The sequence below is a fragment of the Schistocerca serialis genome, chromosome 1 (genome assembly GCF_023864345.2).
Source record: "Schistocerca serialis cubense isolate TAMUIC-IGC-003099 chromosome 1, iqSchSeri2.2, whole genome shotgun sequence".
In the NCBI taxonomy this organism is placed as follows: domain Eukaryota; kingdom Metazoa; phylum Arthropoda; class Insecta; order Orthoptera; family Acrididae; genus Schistocerca; species Schistocerca serialis.
Window position 1 is genome coordinate 1,071,882,376 of NC_064638.1, and position 13,947 is coordinate 1,071,896,322.

Here is a 13,947-nt window from a genome sequence, read left to right on the forward strand (position 1 = left end):
CGTGTGTAGAGATTTAAATCCCCAAGTAAGTAACAACCTGTCTGTATGGGTTTTCGGTAAGCCGTGGGGACCAAGCTACCGTCTGTCCTATCATTATGAGACGAGAGCCGTAAAACTGGTGCAAGCGGTCGCGTGCTTTATCATAAATGTATGTCCAAGCGATGCTAAATGTTATTATCTTTACATATAGAAAAGTTTTATCTTCTGAACAATCTTCAAATCGTGAACTGCCCACTTAATTTTCATACATGAAATTAGTGAATTTACTCACAGCATTTTCGTTGCCTTAATCTGCCGTCATTTTCAGAACTCAAATTAACCATCAAATTAACTAATTTAGTAGATCGCATTCTGAGTTGCTGGTGTATCCCTGTATCACTACAATAAAATAAAAACAGTGAATGGCTGGGGAAGTATGAATGAGATCAGTGGCATATTTAATTTTACAAAAATAATGACAAGTTTTTATTCATCCTTTAATAACTATTATCGAGCTGATAAATCTCACAAAAAAAGTGAGAAACATAAATCAGGAAAGGAATGATGCTTGTTTGGCAAAGCATTCATTGGGTGGAAACCATACAAGTTCTCCCCTGAATTATTCCTTTTTACAATGCAATCAGACTTCGCTTATGCGAATCCACTGTGAGGCCAAATTCTATTAAAATGGAATCAACTGCGACCTGATAACCATGAACTATGGAGAACAGGTAGTTGTGAATATAATTTAACAATCCTACGGCGGTGCAGCAGTGCTTTACCCTTTCGCCTTGATACAGGCGGCAGCAGGAAACGGTATGCTGTGAGCGAGGGCGGAGCCCGGCGGCAGCTGTAATGATCTGACACGTCCACGAAAACTTGCAAACTACGTGGACTGGCGTTCTGATTAGATGAACGTGGGAAACTTCCCTGTCAGGACCCTGAAATCGCAGCAGATTTCAGTATGAGATGCACCTGTTCGCTGGTCTGGCCAACTAATTTGACTCACAGGCACGATGGTGCGTGTTCGAATTGTAAAACAACAGACAGCCGACTCAGGGACGAATAACTTCACCCTCGTGATACGCAATATGTCCGTTATTATATGCAGTTCCACTGTCGCCATAGTTGGAAACTGCCACTGGATCTTAGTCCACCACAAGTTGCATATCACAAGTGTCGCCCACTAGGGAAAGACCTAAATTTCTCCACCAGGGGAGGACCAGAAGACGAAGAAGCAAAGAATTACAATCAATTTCACCAAACCTCGTACAGGAGCCGAATTAGCAGCTAAAACCCGCCTCCAGGTTGTACAAACAAATCGAACTATCCTACACTCAATGAATCTCCCCTCTTGACTGTTCTGCTGGCCTGGTAGCCAATCCAGGCACAGCACTGTGGTTCCCACGCTGGGGGAGCAAGCCTCTGCTTTGCATATCCTGAGGGGAGCCAATCAGCGACTCAAAAATTTCTCTCGTCTGAAAAAAGAAGATTTTACACTAGAAACTTGTCGTTCTCAAGGTAAGAGTGGGCATCTACCTAGACGGGTCAACAGTCCCTCATTCACGAAGATTCCAGGCCGACCATTTACAGTTTCTGAAAGAAGGCTATTCTTTATCGAGTACTGGAAGATGAATCGGTTAGGTTCAGTTATTACCACATGTCTGCAACATCGTTTGAGGAAATGTAAGAACTAGTGGACAGAGAACAAAGATATTACGAAGCATTAAACAGATAGGTTGAATAGCAAATCATCAATAGAAAGACTGTCCTTAACCCTTGTAAAATGAGTTAATTGGTACTGTACAGAGGTGACTGTCACTTAATTTTAAGTTTCGCGGGGAATCAACAGAATTTTAAATAAAACATTAATCTTCCAGTTGCATAAGAATGGCCCTAGGAGCATGCAAGTCAGGTTTGCTGTAAATACACGCTGTAACAGTCACCAGCGTTAGTTACCTTTGAGATTGGACATGGCGAGTTGATGTGATGTTAGTCGAGAATCCCTTTAAAGACGTCATTATCAACACTTCACTGAGTTTGAACCTGGTCGTGTAATAGGGCTTCGAAAAGCTGCTGTTCCTTCTGCGATACTGCAGAAAGACTTCACAAGAATATAGCAATTGTACATAACTGCTGGCAGCGGTGGTCCCGGAAATATACGGTCGCAAGATCGGGGTCTGGACGACAACGTAGGAGAGAGAAGACCATCGTGTTCGGCGTATGGGTCTGGCGCATCGTACTGCATCTGCAGCAGCGATTTGAGCAGCAGTTGGGCCCACAGCCCACAACGAACTGTTACAATTCGGTTACAGTTCGTAGTCAGACTTCCTGGAGCGTGTGTTCCACTGACGCCAAACCACCGCCATTCACGACATCAGTGGAGTCAAGCAAGAGCTCATAGCAGGGAATGGCAGAGGTCTTTTGTGTTTTCTGATGAAAGTTGCTTCTGACTTGGTGCCAGTAATGGTCATGTGTTGTTAGAAAGAGGGCAGTTGAGGGCCTGAAACAAACCTGTTAGCGTGCTAGACACACTGGACCTACACCTGGAGTTGTGATGTTGCGTGCGATTTCATATGACGTCAGGAGCACCCTCATGGTTATCCCACGCACCCTGACTGCAAATTTGTCCATCAGTCTGGTGATTCGACCTGTTGTGCTGCCATTCGTGAAGAGAATACCTGGGGGTGTTTTCCAACAAGATAACAGTCGCCCCCATACCGACGTTGTAATCCAACATGCTCTACAGAGTGTCAAGAGTCGCCATGTTGCCTTGGCTTGCACGATCACTAGATCTGCTTCCAATCGAGCAACTATGGGACATCATCGGACAACAAATCTAGCTAATTCACAACCAGCATTATCGATCCATGTACTGACCGACCTAATGCAACAGGTGTGGAACTCCATCCCACAAACTGCCATCCGGCGCCTGTACAACACAGTGCATGAACGTTTCCTACTTGCATTCAACATTCTGATGGTTACACTGGTTATTATTATTAATGTACCAGCAATTCACATTTGCAATGGCTTATCTCGCGCTTACATTAACCTGTGATCTTGCAACGTTAATCACTTGAATGAGTTGCCGAGACAGATGTATTCCCGAAATTTCATTACTTTACATTAATTAGTTTTTGGCGTTGCGATTTTTTTGGTCTTGTATGTAATAACAGTAAATATGCAGAAAGGTATTTTCTGGTGTTGTTCATACACGCCGGCTTCTGTGTTCAGTACACCATCTGCAGGATCCGGGACACAGTAAACATGTCATTCGTTATACTGTAAAGATACATAATAAGAATACCTGTAATTACTTTTTCAAAGTGATCATATGTTAGCTACATTAGACGGAACAAATTTAAGTTACATACGTGTACGAGACTGGGGAAGTATTCAACATCTTAATAAAAGACCCAAGCTATAGGTAGTGTCTACACTGTATCACATTTGTCACTATTGTGATGAAATCAAACCGCCTAAACTACAGATGCATCACTAGATAGGAGCAGTACATACGTAAGAATGAAAGGGTATGTATACGGTTACTCAGTGAGGCATAGGAGCCATTAGCCTGTATCAATCTTAGGAGGAGGACTGTATTCCTTTGAGTCAGACAGATAAAGTAGTTCGAATGCTGTAGCACGCAGTGCGTCAGTTGCACGGGCGGGACCTAAACGTATCATAAAACAAATTGTAACGTATAATTAAGAAAGTTAAAAATATTTAATCATATGCTCAATACAGCTTTTGATGTTCTCCTTACTTCATATAAGATACAATAACAGCTGTTGTTGCATTATTCAGCAGTATATGGATGCACGGAGCCCAAAAATAAAGGTATCTTCAACTATTATATAAATTTTCATTATCACTTGGTGGGTACATACAGATGAATTTCATTATACGCAGACAGAAAATTCAATGTGCCACACAATGATTTCATCTATCAGGGCAGGTACATCCGAGGTTAGTAAATACGTTTATTCTTGAACGCTGGGATATGGATTTCCCTTGCAAGTTTAAAAACAGTTTCAAAGTGTTATGTACATTTCATACTCAACAGTGTATGATTTAAAGCACACGAAACCCAAAATGGCCAGCAAGCAGATTACACAAAGCAAAATCATAACAGCTATGGCGAATAATAAAATGATAATAAATTTATCATGAAGCTGCGCTTTGAGGATATAAGGCGGAAAGAATAAATTTTTTTCACAGCTTATTAACCTAAAAGTCAAAAGGGAAACTGTAAAGGATGAAAAATCTCACAGAATTAAAACATTTTTAACACAAAAACTAAGATACATAATGACATACTAACTTTAGAAATAGATTTTGTCTTGCTTGATTTAAACAAAATACTTTTTGGTAGTGTCTTTGGTGACAATTGCTTCCGCGTGATTCTTACCTCGTGTGAACGTCTCAATGCCTTTCCGTGTTTTAGTTGTGTTGATACGGGGTTCACTGCAGTAGGAAGATTTTTTTTCTTCAACAGTGTTTCCGAGAAGTTATACATGTTGTCTCACAGTCATCGCGTATGAACAGGTGCGTGTATCTGAGTGTATATTCAGTCGCCATCAAACCTGTCGGCCATACAATTTACTATTGTGTGAAAGCGAACTAATTCCTGCCCATACTACTGCTTCAAATAAATTTTATTTAATAGCCTAGTGTTGTCACGCCTTCTCGTTGAAGAACATAATCATTTTCAGAGATTATCTTGGCTTCACTAAGTCCGCGTCGACAAGCCTTCAGGTGCCCGGTGTTTTCTTATTTGCGAACACTAATTGGTACAAATTCGCGAGACGTGAAGACGTATTAGCGTGCTCCTGGTACAGAAACAGCGTTACGTATGGCTCAGGCAGCATAACAAATCGATAGTGGCTGAAAAATAAGATAACTTTGTCAGATCCATACACAATCCATGAAATTTGTAGGAGGCCACTCACGATCAGAATACGAGAGAGTCCGTCGACATCGAAACTCGTAAGGACAATAATTAAACTCTAATTCCTTGATTTCCGACAATTACTCCCCAGTGCCAATATAAAAACTTCAACAGAAAGGACAGAAAGCACATATGCGTCCCAGGCAACACCCATAAAGGAGTAATGAAGTAGCCCATCTGTTAACAGTCAACGATGATAATGAAGTTTGGTTTGTAGGGCGCTCAACTGCGCGGTTATCAGCGCCCGTACAAATTCCCAACCTTTGCTCAGACCAATCTCGCCACTTTCATGAATGATGATGAAATAATGAGGATAACACATACACCCAGTCATTTCGAGGCAGGTGAAAATCCATGACCCCGTCGGGAACCGAACCCGGGACCCGGTGCTCGGGAAGCGAGAACACGACCGCGAGACCACGAGCTGCGGACGTAACTGTCAATCCAATGGAAAACTTCAACAGAAGGAACAGAATACTCTCGTACGTCCCAAGCGTCACCCATTAAGAAGTAATCAAGGCATCCACCTGTTAACAGTCCATACAGAAGTACTTTGCATTCTCTCCTCCAGGAACAAGTCATCCACGACCTTGCAGATCTTGCAGAGCATAAGTGATACAGTAGCTGGAATGTTAGAGCTGTACGACCTGGTGATGTAGAAATCATAACAAGACTGACACTAGCTCAATTGAATAAGGATAGGAAAGGTTATCGAAACTGAAGAACTTCAAGTAACCGTACTGGTGTTCGCCCCAATAGGTTTGAGGAAGCTGCAAAAAACCTAAATCTATACCAAGTTGGGAGGAATTAGACACTGTTCTCTCGAATATAAGTCCTGTATCATAGCAACTTAGCTCAGGCGTTGACAGAGAAGAAAAATCTGCAACGACAGCAGAAAACGAAAGAAATAGCCATAGTCTTCTAATCAACACAGTGAAAGGCACTTCGAAAAGCAAAATCTGCTGAATTGAGCATCTTATTATTCATCTGGACTCCAAGAATATGACTATTATTTCATTTCTCTCTCTCTCTCTCTCCTTTTTTTTTTTTTTTTTAAAAAAAAAAGGTATAATATGAGCTTTTGTGAGATAAAGACTTAACATGCTTTGATGCGGGCCAGTTGCAGGTTTGTACCGCATTGGTTAGGTTGAGTTTGGACCCATGACAGTGTGTTAGTGTTCTGCTGTCACCAAAAAAACATGGTATTTTCTTAATAGCCCTCTAAAGACATTTGAAAATTATTTATCTAGATTAATTGTTAACAGAAACAGTGTCAGCACGAAAACTTGTAAAATTTCGCATGTGAAAGGAAACAATTTTCGAAGTACGTGAGGTCTTGTGTTATCAATTAGATCAGGTGTAAGTTATGCACCCCACACGAAGTGCAGAATCACAATTGGAAGACCTGTGGAAATGCTTTTCCCCGTCGCCGTGGCGTCATACGGAAATTGATGCGCGTCCGCGGCCAGAATCCACACGTGCCTGTCGAAATGCGGTGCGTGAATTGAATTATTCGATGTACACTGTTCAGTCACATTACTGTTACCACCTGTCAAAAGTCTCAATAACCGCCTTTTGCACCTAAATTACCACCTCTTGCAGCGCGGGACATGGTGGAAGAGAATGTATAAGGCGAAATTAGAATTATATTAATACCTTCAGCTGCGCGCGGGCGTTGATATAGATCAACGGGGACACGTGAAAATGTGTGCCCCGACCGGGACTCGAACCCGGGATCTCCTACTTACATGGCAGACGCTCTATCCATCTGAGCCACCGAGGGCACAGATAATGGTGCGACTGCAGTGACTATCTCGGCCACGCCTCCCGCGAGACTCACATTGTCACCTTGTATGTCCACACACTACATTCGTAGTGTCCCACCCCAACACACGCATTACTCGTGGAAGACATTCTTCCAAGTCCTGTAAGAGTTCGGGCAATATATGTGCAGCCGCACAGAAGACGAAGGTCATGGCCGGTATCGGCAGAACTATAACTTATATGGATATGGTGTCTGGTATTTGATGACCTGCAGCCGTCTAGAACGAAATTAGAATTATATTAATACCGTCAGCTGCGCAGGGCGTTGATATAGATCAACGGGGACACGTGAAAATGATTGCCCCGACCGGGACTCGAACCCGGGATCTCCTAGTTACATGGCAGACGCTCTATCCATCTGAGGCACCGAGGACACAGAGGATAGGGCGACTGCAGGGACTTCTCTGGCACGCCTCCCGTGAGACCCACATTCCCAACTTATTGTCCCGCACTATATTCATATGGCCTCTGCCCATTATACTCATTACTCGCGGCTTTTTGCCGATAGATCCCGATTTCGAGTCCCTGTAGGGGCACACATTTTCATCTGTCCCCGTTGACTTGTGTCAACGCCTGTATGCAGCTAGGGATATTCATTTGATTGTAATTTCATTCTAACGAGCTGCATGGTCACCGATGGTATCTGTTCTTCCGGACATGTCCGAAAGTACAGATACCATCTTCATATATACACTACTGGCTATTAAAATTGCTACACTAAGAAGAAATGCAGATGATAAACGGGTATTCATTGGACAAATATATTATACTAGAACTGACATGTGATTACATTTTCACGCAATTTGGGTGCATAGATCCTGAGAAATCAGTACCCAGAACAACCACCTCTGGCCGTAATAACGCCTTGATACGTCTGAGCATTGAGTCAAAAATAGCTTGGATGGCGTGTACATGTACAGCTGCGCATGCAGCTTCAACACGATACCACAACTCATCGAGAGTACTGACTGGCGTATTGTGACGAGCCAGTTGCTCGGCCACCATTGACCAGACGTTTTCAATTGGTGAGAGATTTGGAGAATGTGCTGGCCAGGGCAGCAGTCGAACATTTTCTGTATCCAGAAAGGCTCGTACAGGACCTGCAACATGCGGTCGAGCATTATCCTGCTGAAATGTATGGTTTCGCAGGAATCGAATGAAGGGTAGAGCCACGGGTCGTAACACATCTTAAATGTAACGTCCACTGTTCAAAGTGCCGTCAATGCGAACAAGAGGTGACCGAGACGTGTAACCAATGGCACCCCATACCATCACGCCGAATGATACGCCAGTATGGCGATGACGAATACAGACTTCCAATGTGCGTTCACCGCGATGTCGCCCAACACGGACGCGATCATCATGATGCTGTAGACAGAACTGGATTCATCCGAAAAAATGACGTTTTGCCATTCGTGCACCCAGGTTCGTCGTTGAGTACACCATCGCAGGTGGTCCTGTCTGTGATGCGGCGTCAAGGGTAACCGCAGCCATGGTCTCCGAGCTGATTGTCCATGCTGCTGCAAACGTCGTCGAACTGTTCGTGCAGATGGTTGTTGTCTTGCAAACGTCCCCATCTGTTGACTCAGGGATCGAGACGTGGCTGCACGATCCGTTACAGCCATGCGGATAAGATGCCTGTCATCTCGACTGTTAGTGATACGAGGCCGTTGGGATCCAGCACGGCGTTCCGTATTACCCTCGTGAACCCACCAATTGCATATTCTGCTAACAGTCATTGGATATCGACCAACGCGAGCAGCAATGTCGCGATACGATAAACCGCAATCGCGATAGGCTACAATCCGACCTTTATCAAAGTCGGAAACGTGATGGTGTGCATTTCTCCTCCTTACACGAGGCATCACAACGACGTTTCACCAGGCAACGCCAGTCAACTGCTGTTTGTGTATGAGAAATCGGTTGGAAACTTTCCTCATGCCAGAGCGTTGTAGGTGTCGCCACCGGCGCCAACCTTGTGTGAATGCTCTGAAAAGCTAATCATTTGCATATCATAGCATCTTCTTCCTGTCGGTTAAATTTCGCGTTTGTAGCACGTCATCTTCATGGTGTAGCAATTTTAATGGCCAGTAGTGTATTATCTGGTTCCGTTTGAAGGACGTACGTACACTGCGAGCTGTGTGACACGTTGCATTGTCCTGCTGGAAGATGCCATCGTGCCGAGGAAAAATGAAGTGCATGTTGGGGTGTACATGGTCCCCAGCAATAGGTGCATATGCGTGTTGATATATTGTGCCTTCCAAAATGACCAGCCCACTTAGGGAGTGCCACGAGAATATTATCCAGACCGTAACGCTTGCTCCTGGTTTCAGGGTGTTTGCCACCAGACGTTTTATGCCGTACATGCCAACAGCCATCTGTCTGATGGAGCATAAAACATATTTGATCTGAAAAGGCCACCTGTCCCCAGTCAGTGGACGTCTAGTTGCGGCATTGGCCTGCAAGTTCCACAGCTCACAACCCACGGACAGCAGTCGACATAGGAGCATGAACCAGGCACCTACTGCGGATGCCCTTACGCAGCAGCGTTCGTTGAACGGTCTCTGTGGATACACTGTTGGTAGCGACTTGGTTCATCTGGGCTGTCAGTTGCTCAATAGCTGCACACCTATTCGCCCATACACATCTCCGCAGCCATCGTTCGTCCCTGTCATCTGTGCACCACAGTTGACACGGCACTGGTGTTGGATAGCGCCATTTTGCTGTGCGCTCTATACTTGAAAGCCTAGTTTACACGACGACATTGGGTTCCGCCACTCGTTGCGTGGAATGAGTTGCACGCAAATGGTTTCATATTTGACTGTCAACACGGCGAAAACAGTATACACTTCAGTTTCGTCGTTTTGTGGGTTCCTGAGTCGTGTCTGAAATAAAGTTTTGGCAGCTGCAAGTCGCACGAGTTGTGATGGAGTTAAAGCGTGTTGCGTGGAATCGCTGCATAAGAAAAAAATGAGAAACGTGTTTCGATTCGTGACTGGATGAAGAAAAGACGTCATCTCGGTTGCTCAGCATTCTTGCTGAAACGATTTGTAATGGAAGACCCAAGAAGTTCTTTTAATTGTCGTAGAATGTCACCAGAACTGTTCACATCTCTTCAAAATAGAGTTAATTTTGCGATAAGGAATAAAGATACTGTAATGCATGACGCTCTTCGCCAGAACTAAAATTACATTTCACATTGCGTGCATTACAAACGAGAACACTCAGCATGCTACAAGATGCATATTTAGTTGGTGATGACACTTTTTCATTAACACCAATAATTATTAACATTAACAGCAATAATTATTAACATTAACAGCAGTAATTATTCGAAAAGGCCGCATTAAGAAGGGAATGGTTTGTAAACTACTCTCTTGAAGATAGATCTGTACAGTGGCAATCTTTCAAAATTCAAACATATGTGAATGGGGAGCACTACTGCGACGTTTCAGATAGATGCATATTAAATAAAGAATGCAGCTTCTTGATTTGTGTAGCCTTCATTCCTGTCAACAATATTCCTTGAGAAAAAAAAAAAAAAAAGAGTCGCCCAACTCGAACGATGGGATTTTAGTCTTTTAGACGAGAGCATTTCCACAGCTAGAATTACATTTGCTTGTAGAATGAGATTTTCACTCTGCAGCGGAGTGTGCGCTGATATGAAACTTCCTGGCAGATTCAAACTGTGTGCCGGACCGAGACTCGAACTGGGGACCTTTGCCTTTCGCGGCCAAGTGCTCTACCAACTGAGCTACCCAAGCACGACTCACGCTCCGTCCTCACAGCTTTACTTCTGCCAGTACCTCGTCTCCTACCTTCCAAACTTAACAGAAGCTCGCAGGAGAGCCTCTGTTAAGTTTGGAAGGTAGGAGACGAGGTACTGGCAGAAGTAAAGCTGTGAGGACGGGGCGTGAGTCGTACATTTGCTTGTATTTTTCACAATTTGGTTGTATATGTGCTTCTAATTCAATAAATTTTGTCCTGCAGCTCAGATATTGCCAAACTTTCTGTGTTCTGATCGCACGTGAAGGTCTCAGGGGCAGCAATATATTACTTATTTTTGTAATCAGCATCACTGAAATCCCACAAACACCTATGCAAAGGATTGATATCCAAAAAGCGAACATTATTCTCCGTTCCTCACTGCATATTTCAGTTTGCCTACACACTACGAACACACATAACCTCAAAACTCATGCAGCTAGTGTCACCTAAGTTGGAACATGCCCGAAAGTGTTTAGTTTTACCGACGAGTCGCGCAAACGCGCGGCGCGGATGCGCAGTGGCCGGTAGCGCAGTTGCCTTCAACCTAGTGTCGTCGTGTAAACTCGGCTTAAGTCCGCCCCGATAGCTGAGTGGTCAGCGGTCTGTCGCGGTAAGGGGCCCGGGTTCGACTTCCGGCTGGGTCGGAGATTTTCTCCGCTCAGGGACTGGGTGTTGTATTGTCCTCATTATCATTTCATCATCATCAGTGGAAGGCAAGGGGAAACCATCACTGGAATCACTTCTCTAGACGCTCATGCGGTGGACCTCTCTGACGAGGCTTCCCCCATGATAAGACCTGCCGTAGGGGAGAACACAAAGTTTCTATACTTAAACCACGGCCGCACGCTAAGAGTTTGGAAATTCAACCATTTCGGAAATGCTTCCAACCTTGGCCGGAAAGCCGGTGGTCATGGCCTTTTGGATGTAAGATAGATCGATTCGTTTCCCCATTCGGACAACGGCTTCAGTGTTTTCTGCATCCCCCCAACACGCTTTAACAGCGTCCACTGCTAGTGCTGCCACCTAACGTCTCTGAGTGGTTGATGTCGAACATAGGCAGCGGTCACATTAATGTGTCTGGACCGATTAGCTAAGGAAACATACACTCCTGGAAATGGAAAAAAGAACACATTGACACCGGTGTGTCAGACCCACCATACTTGCTCCGGACACTGCGAGAGGGCTGTACAAGCAATGATCACACGCACGGCACAGCGAACACACTAGGAACCGCGGTGTTGGCCGTCGAATGGCGCTAGCTGCGCAGCATTTGTGCACCGCCGCCGTCAGTGTCAGCCAGTTGGCCGTGGCATACGGAGCTCCATCGCAGTCTTTAACACTGGTAGCATGCCGCGACAGCGTGGACGTGAACCGTATGTGCAGTTGACGAACTTTGAGCGAGGGCGTATAGTGGGCATGCGGGAGGCCGGGTGGACGTACCGCCGAATTGCTCAACACGTGGGGCGTGAGGTCTCCACAGTACATCGATGTTGTCGCCAGTGGTCGGCGGAAGGTGCACGTGCCCGTCGACCTGGGACCGGACCGCAGCGACGCACGGATGCACGCCAAGACCGTAGGATCCTACGCAGTGCCGTAGGGGACCGCACCGCCACTTCCCTGCAAATTAGGGACACTGTTGCTCCTGGGGTATCGGCGAGGACCATTCGCAACCGTCTCCATGAAGCTGGGCTACGGTCCCGCACACCGTTAGGCCGTCTTCCGCTCACGCCCCAACATCGTGCAGCCCGCCTCCAGTGGTGTCGCGACAGGCGTGAATGGAGGGACGAATGGAGACGTGTCGTCTTCAGCGATGAGAGTCGCTTCTGCCTTGGTGCCAATGATGGTCGTATGCGTGTTTGGCGCCGTGCAGGTGAGCGCCACAATCAGGACTGCATACGACCGAGGCACACAGGGCCAACACCCGGCATCATGGTGTGGGGAGCGATCTCCTACACTGGCCGTACACCACTGGTGATCGTCGAGGGGACACTGAATAGTGCACGGTACATCCAAACCGTCATAGAACCCATCGTTGTACCATTCCTAGACCGGCAAGGGAACTTGCTGTTCCAACAGGACAATGCACGTCCGCATGTATCCCGTGCCACCCAACGTGCTCTAGAAGGTGTAAGTCAACTACCCTGGCCAGCAAGATCTCCGGATCTGTCCCCCATTGAGCATGTTTGGGACTGGATGAAGCGTCGTCTCACGCGGTCTGCACGTCCAGCACGAACGCTGGTCCAACTGAGGGGCCAGGTGGAAATGGCATGGCAAGCCGTTCCACAGGACTACATCCAGCATCTCTACGATCGTCTCCATGGGAGAATAGCAGCCTGCATTGCTGCGAAAGGTGGATATACACTGTACTAGTGCCGACATTGTGCATGCTCTGTTGCCTGTGTCTATGTGCCTGTGGTTCTGTCAGTGTGATCATGTGATGTATCTGACCCCAGGAATGTGTCAATAAAGTTTCCCCTTCCTGGGACAATGAATTCACGGTGTTCTTATTTCAATTTCCAGGAGTGTATATCGGTAGACCCTGGCAGTCTCATTACTGCTAGATTCGTAAACTCGTCTTCATAAGAGTCGCAGGGCTCACTTTTTCCTGCCAGAAAGCGTTAAAAGAAACAGTCACCACTCCTACACCAATCAGAAGCTCACCGGACGAAACATTGGTCACCTCCTCAAAAGGGCACACTGACCGCTTTGAAGCACTGTGGATCGTGTAGGACTTGCATCAGGTGGTCACGTCACTCTCCACAGCTGACGTAAGGTATGACAGTGAAGTTGAGTGTATGTGCCGGTCGGTTGTTGGAGATCAGTGCAGTGAGTTGATCCGGTGACGTGACAGAGTGGCAAAGGAACCATTGTGTCTGGAAGTATCCGTAACCACAGCGCCAATGAAGTCGCCGGATTTGTAAATGTATCAATGTCGTCTGTTCAACGTGTCTACAAACAGTGGTGTACTAATCGCTGAAATGTAATGGTGTTTAAAGAAATTCTAACCGGCAGCGACTGGAGACAGAGTTTCACGTCCTGTCGGTGACAATCGGTTTCAATCCCGAGAGGAAGTGCAGCTGTCAGTGAACACAGGCCCATCCCAGCTAGTTTTCGAGCGAACATTGCGAAGAAAACTGCATGCAATGGACGCTTGTAGTTGGGTGCCTTCCGAAAGGTCACTGCTTACCGCGGCACGTGCCCTGAGATGACAAGTCATGAGATACCACCTAAAATAGTATCGGATCTCCTTTTTCCCGGTGTAGTGCAGCAACTCGACGTGGCATAGACTCAATAAGCCGCTGGAAGCCTCCTGCAGAAATATTGAAGCATGCTGACTCTATAACCATCTATAATTTCGAAAGTGTTGCCAGTGCAGGATTTTGGGCACAAACTGACCTCTCAAATGGCTCTGAGCACTATGG

General features: G+C 45.8%; 1 protein-coding gene and 1 non-coding gene across 2 annotated transcripts in view; one reads left to right on the forward strand and one right to left on the reverse strand.

Moving 5' to 3' along the window:
- Positions 1-13,947, forward strand: part of LOC126455430 (translation initiation factor IF-2-like) — a 193,475-nt gene that overhangs the window by 145,614 nt on the left and 33,914 nt on the right. The gene's annotated exons all lie outside the window — the stretch shown is intronic.
- Trnat-ugu (transfer RNA threonine (anticodon UGU)) lies at positions 6,643-6,717 on the reverse strand. The gene has a single exon. It is a non-coding gene; the product is annotated as a tRNA-Thr (tRNA).